The 6,814-nt window shown below is 42.4% G+C and overlaps 1 long non-coding RNA gene across 1 annotated transcript; it reads right to left on the reverse strand.

The window, feature by feature from the left end:
- Positions 1 to 350: 350 nt before the first annotated feature.
- LOC119289007 lies at positions 351 to 4,205 on the reverse strand. The gene is made up of 3 exons (XR_005141389.1): positions 3,858 to 4,205; positions 1,342 to 1,453; positions 351 to 892 (listed from the first exon to the last, which is right to left on the reverse strand). It is a non-coding gene; the product is annotated as an uncharacterized LOC119289007 (long non-coding RNA).
- Between the last annotated feature and the right edge of the window lie 2,609 nt (positions 4,206 to 6,814).

Raw genomic sequence — 6,814 nt, forward strand, 5'->3', positions numbered from 1 at the left:
GTAAGCTGCTAGATCTTGCCTGTTGGTAAATGCCTGGCCATATTTTTCTTACAAAAAGCTTTTAAAATTTAGATTAGATAGAACAAATAAAGCATTGTTTACCCTTCGCATAACTTACCCTTTGCACAAATACTCCAGCAAAGCTTCATGTTAATGCATATATTTTTGTAAGTTAATCAAATATGGACCACGATCTCCTAGAGAACCAAAGACCAATTACGTGGTAGAGTAATGTCTAAACAGAGGAAGCATGATGTTAGTTGTCCATGTGCCTGATAGGACTTGCACCTTTTTTTTGAAAAAAAAAATCAACTTACACCTGCACGCCAAGAGTTCATGCTTACACAAAATAATCAGAAGAGTTCAGGTTCATTAAAACTTCAATATAGAATAACACATCGTCGAGGTGTTATACACACGTGTTGAATGCAAGGAATAATACGCCACTAACTGGACCATATTCAGGCTCCGTTCGGTTCATAGGATTTTTGCAGGAATCATGAAGGAATACTGTTCATGAAGGTTTATTTTCCTTTGTGGTGTTCGAAACGCAGGAATGACCTACAGTGATCCAAAGGAAACCTGTCCTTTCGATGCCGATTCCACAGGAATTGAAAAATCTGCCCGGAGCTCATGTTTTTCGCGGAAGACCGAGACGAGGTGCTCTGATCATGGCAGTCAGCATGCAGAGCTAATTAAAATGAGCTGATGTGTGACGTGATGGGGTGAGAGATAGAGACAAAGCTGCCTTGTGGGCAATTTAAAAACCCTTAAGGCTGCTGTGATCCGAACAGTCTACTTTCTCTTATTCCTGTGTTCCTAGACCCTGTAGGTTCTATGGTAGCCTTCAGTCCTATTCCTTTGAAGTATTTTTAACCTTCGTTTTCTCTCCCTGCATAACGAACGCAGCCTCAATGTTAAATACTTCGCAGAATCTATATTGATGGATTAGTGTTGCTACTTCTCACTGAAAGTATTGCTGAGGGAAAAAGTACAGCTCAAAGCCTGATCTGGACTATATCATCACACATAGGAACGTTGAGGAGAAGATTTTATGGAAGCAATCAATTAAACAGTTCAAGTATGTGAAACTTGACACCAATGTCCCTAGGTCATGAGATAAGGCACAGTATAATACCATAAGGAAGTAGAAGTAACATGATAATTTGTAATTCTATGAAATAAACATTCCAATAAAAAACTACAATTACGGATTGCTAAATTTGCATGTGATATTTCTCCACATTAAAGTAATACCATGGACAATCTTACAATCTCCCCTACTTTGTTTCTACATTTATCTTTGAAGGGCAGCCCATATGAATCTGAGAAAAGATATACCTTTTATGACTGCTAAACATCGTCACCATAATATTTCAATAGTAATAAGTGCTCTTTCGTATGACCGGTCTTTCTAAGGCATTCTCTTTTCGTACATCACGAACTCATCAATCTGAAACAAAAGAAAAATAGACAATAGTCAAGTGATATTAATTTGCAAATAAGAAAGAGATCATCCAATTACATAAAAAATCATAAAAGATATTCAAGTACACGCCATAAGCATATTGGCATCATAATTGCTAAAACCAGGAACAAAGTGAACACTTGTAAAAAGGCATTCATGCACTGAACTAATTGCTCCAGCCACGTCCACAAAATAGTGCATCCATGGAACAGAAAACGTGTAAATACTTCATCCCTAGTGTTGAGCTAATGCCATGTTAGTTGCATACTGAAAAAAGCACATATCTTTTTTATGTTGGCTTAGTTTGGTCAATTGACCGAACACATTGCAGTCGACCTGAACACCGATACCGGAAAAGGTGAATGCTACAGCTGGACCGGGGCGGATATACTACAGGCAGACACGCGAATGCATCAGCTAGCACACACATGACACAGCTGCAGCAGGAGCACAGAAGCCGCACATGCACGCGACATATCACATGGCCAAGAGAGTGCGAGGGGCAGCCGGCGTGCACTCACCGCAAAGGGGAGCAACAGCGAGATTGGGCACCTCCTCATGTTGGCCTCCGTGGCGGAGTGTTGGCCATCACCTGGCTCGAGCCCCTCCTCTACGCGGAGCTCGATCAGAAGGGAGCAAGAGGAGTGGAGAAAAAAAAAGGAATCTGCTCCATGAATGCCTGCTCTGTTCGCTGCTCTCGTGGAGGCGTGCACTTGCGATTGGGAGAGGTGACAAGGAAGGCAAGGAGAAGAACAAAAAGAAGGCGGCCGGCCCGGACGGCAACCACCACTTAGATTCAGGCCACCGCCGGCCATAAACCGCAAGAAAAAAAGGACACCCAGCTGCTCACCTGACGCCGGAAAAGATCGAGCCTTCTTCAAGATGGAGACGGTATGGTCCAGGCAGGGATCAACGGGGAGGAAGTAGCCAGATAAATCGTCGGCAGGGCGCTGCCCTCCTCCCGGTAGCCTGCTGGCGCCGCTTTTTTTTCCGCAACCCTGGAGACCCGTAGAGGAGAGGTGGTTCGAGAAGCGAGGGTTTCATTTGATCGGGGTGAGGTGGGCTTTTCGTAGGCCCATAGGGCGGTGGAGGACTTCACCCGAGTTTTCTAGAGATTATCTCATGCATGGGAGCCGAACACGTGGAGAGTACGTGGCACACCACAATTCAGTCAAACCAGCAACCACCGTACTACCATCTCACGTGAAAGGCTCAGTGAGATAAAAAAAAGGAGGTACACTCCCATCACACGCGTCATGCGAACAAGGGCATTAAAAAAAACTCCAAAAAAACAGGTAAATTGAACCCTTACGGGCCTAGTATTCTAGTTATGTAGACAAAATAAATAAAATCTAACTTAACTAAAAGAGGTCCACCTGCCATAGGCTAGCAACTAACCTAACAAAGATTACGCAATTAATCTAGATTAGCCTAAACTAATCATGTCGGCCACACACGGCTGTGGCACAGCCCACTCGCACACAAAATGATAGGGAGTAACTCTATTCCTTTTAACACCAGATAGCATTTTGTGATTTTTGTAGGATTTAATCCATGCATTATCTGAAGCAGGTCCAATGGAACAAAATGAGGCTTGTTACGTCTACTTTCCGTTTATATAATTTTTACCCATGTTAGGACTTGTCTTATCGCTGTTTAGTGGCAGTTTAGAAGGCTAGTTATTGTAGAAATACAAAAGCTAGCTACCCACTACAGTACTTGCAGTAGTATATAAAAGGTAGCATCGGTGGCTAGAAGCAGACAAGCAGCAGTAGAGCAGCGATGGGTGAAACCGCCCCGGCCATGGCCAAGCCGGCTACTTGCATTGGGCACACATGCACTGATTCCACATGAGCACGCACGCACTAAGTCCACATGAGTACGCACGCACTGGAGTCCAGCAGATCAGCAGCAGCAGGCGTAGCTTGAGCAGTACCTACATGCGGCAACAATAGCAAGCACGAAGCAGCAGCGGCAACACAGCACCGGCGGACGGGCCACGGCCAGCAGCAGCAAAGTTACAGCACCATCAGCGGTGCTAGAAGGCAGCAGGAGCGATAGTAGCAGCCAGCGACGTGGCAAGCAGTAGCGGTAGCAGGTAAGAGGAGCAGCAGCAAAACAAAAGAAAAATAAACAGCACAGACACAGGGAGCAGCGGCGACTCGGGCGAGGCCACACGCACGCGGAGGCGAGCAGCGCTGGCGCAGGGCAGGCAGCGGTCGCGCGCCTGGGTGCGGCTAGGAAGTGGCGCGCGCGGCCAGATGCCGTCGGACACGAACATGGGCGCGGCTGAGGATGGCTATGACACGAAACTTTGAGCACGATGGGAAGAGCAGCCTACGGCATCGAATCGAAGGGGGAAATAGGGGAAGATGGAGGGGGAGTTCACCGTAATGCCGGAGGTGTAGACAGCAAGGCCGAGGGTGGTCGGAGCGGTGCGGATCGATGGCGAGATGGCGGCGGCCGGATGAAGAAGACGATGATGGCGTTGGCGACGCAGCGCCTTGGCTCGGTCTGGGGTCCGGAACAGACGAAGCCAGCCGCGACGGACATCCCGGACATGCTCCCGCATGACGGAGAGGTCGGTGGCCGCGACGATGACAGCGAGGCAATGGTGACCGTGAGTTGCTCGAGCTCGAATTCGAGAAGAAGAGGAGGAGGCCGATGGGGGATCCCGGGGCTATGAGTGAGATGGGGATTAGGGTTTCGGTGGGCGACTTTATAGGGCGAGGGAGGCGACGTGGTGGCCATCCGGCCATGGCCCCGTGGGATGGCTGCCACGCCATGGCACCTGCCTCCCCTGTACGTGGTGGTGGGGGGAAAGGCTGGGAGTGGGCTGGGCCATGTGCACACTAGAGCCCACTTAAGTAGTACTAGTTTAGGTAGTTTCTCTTTTTCTTTTTACATTTTCTTTTCTGTTTTCATCTTCAGTATCAGCTTTGCATTTTATTTTATTACCAAATGAGTTTGTTCACATTGAAACTTGGCACATAATTACTAGGTAATATTTTGCATTAGCTCACAAAGTTTGAGGCCACTTTGAATTATTTTGAATTTAGTGTTGAGTGTAACCGGAACAAAAAGGTGATGTTGGTCCATAACAATTGTTGCTAGGGACTAATTTGTAAGTAAAATAATGTTGGTATGAACATGATAATTAATCAGGGGAATTTATACTAAAATTCGAACATTTTAGTATTATAGTTTGAAGAAATTATAATTTGACCTGTCTTTGGGATTTAAACTTGACCCTGGCTTTCATCAAGTGGCAAAATGGCTTAGTAAAACATCATAACCTGGCACATTAGGGTGAGGTTACTATAGCATGATTATCGGGGTCTTACAATGTCCGAGAGCACTATTGATGATGATTTTGTTATGCCTATTGCTTACTGTGATGATTATGATTGGGAAGATAATGATACTTCTTATAATCTTGGAAATATTTTTGGCACCAACTTGGGAAATTATGATGATAGCAACTGTTATACCGTTGGTGCTATTCATACTATTAATGATGAGAGTGATAATGCTTATGATATGCCAAGCCACAAGCTTTGGGATGCTATGTTTGAGAATTTATTTGCTGCAATTAATGTTTGTCCCAATCTTGGGGAGTCTATGCTTAATGAAGATGATCTTTTTAGTCCCCTTACTTTGAATGATCAAATTTGCTATGATGATTGCATGCCTCCTACTTACGATGATTATTATGATTATACTTATGTTATAAAAAGTAATGATAATTATTGTCATAATTTTGAATACCCTCTTACTGAACATTACTCTCTTAATGTGGGAACAATTTATAGTATTCGAGTTTCCTATGATACTCCCACCATTGTGAATGAGAAGAAATTTTCTTATGTGGAGAGTAATAAAATTTCTATGCTTGTGGATCATGAAAAGAATGTTTTATGTGATAGTTATATTGATGAATTTACTCATGATACTACTGAAAATTATTATGAGAGAGGAACTTATGATTCATGATGCTCTCTTTATGTTTCAATTCTTATCTTTTATGTGAGGATCATTGAAATCATCATGCCTAGTTAAAGGCATTAAAGAAAAGCGCTTGTTGGGAGACAACCCAACACTTTTACCTACTGTTTTTGTGTGTTCACATGATTAGGCTACTATAGTAATCATGTTTAATTGCTTTTGTTTCAATAAAGTGCCAAGTAAGACCATTGGGATGGTCTATGGTGATAGTTGATTTGATCTTGCTGAAAAACAAAAACTTTTGCGCTCAGGAAAATAATTTTCATTTTTAACAGAAGAGTGATAAAATACTGATTCTTTTTTAGAATATTAATAGACAAATTTCCCTGGTCTTCCTAATGTTTCAGAATTTTTGGAGTAGCAGAAATATGGTTGGGTTACAGATTACTACAGACTGTTCTGTTTTTGACAGATTCTGTATTCAATGCATAGTTTGCTTGCTTTCTAGTTTCTATGGCTTATACTGCTCAATATAAATTGTGGAAATGATATTCTACAGTAGACATTGTGTGTAAAAAATTATGAATCTTGTCTTTGACAGTACCAAAGTGAAATGGTTTGCTCTTTACCATACTAACCTATCTCACAAAGTTCCATTAAGTTTTGTGTGATTGAAGCTTTCAAGTTTTGGGTGAGATGTCAATAAGAGGAGAATAAGGAGTGACAAGACCTTGAGCTTGGGGATTCCCAAGGCACCCCAAGGTAATATTCAAGGAAGATCCAGGCAACTAAGCTTGGGGATGCCCCGGAAGGCATCCCCTCTTTCGTCTTCAACATTATCGCTAACCTCACTTGGAGCTATGTTTTCATTCGTCACATGATATGAGTTTGGCTTGGAGCGTCATTTTATTTTGTTAGGATTTGCTTGATGTTATTTATAATAATTTTTTGCATCTTTAATTTCAATAAAAATGTCAAGGATAGCCTTTACCATGCTTATTTTGCAAGTCTACATGTTGTTGTTTCAAAACAGAAAGTTTATCGATGTTGCAAAAATTCCCTAGAAAAGTCATAATGTGATAAAATGTTGAATTTTTTTTGAAAAATAAGCTCTGATAAATTTTCTAGAGTGTGGTAAATTTTCATAACTTTTTTAGTTAGGGAAGTATTGATACTCTTGCATTCTTTACAAACTGTACCGTTTTGGCAGATTGTTGTTATGTTTGCATTGTTTGCCTATGATTGCTTGTTTAATGATTCTATTTGAGGATAGGAGTATTAAATATGCAGAGGCATTTAGTATGCAATGTTGAATATATATTTTTGTGATTTGCTACAGTAGAGAATGATAAGGTTTTTGCATTGGTTTATACTAACTTATCTCACGAGTTCTTGTTGAGT

This window comes from Triticum dicoccoides, chromosome 4A (assembly GCF_002162155.2).
Source record: "Triticum dicoccoides isolate Atlit2015 ecotype Zavitan chromosome 4A, WEW_v2.0, whole genome shotgun sequence".
NCBI classification, from domain to species: Eukaryota; Viridiplantae; Streptophyta; class Magnoliopsida; order Poales; family Poaceae; genus Triticum; species Triticum dicoccoides.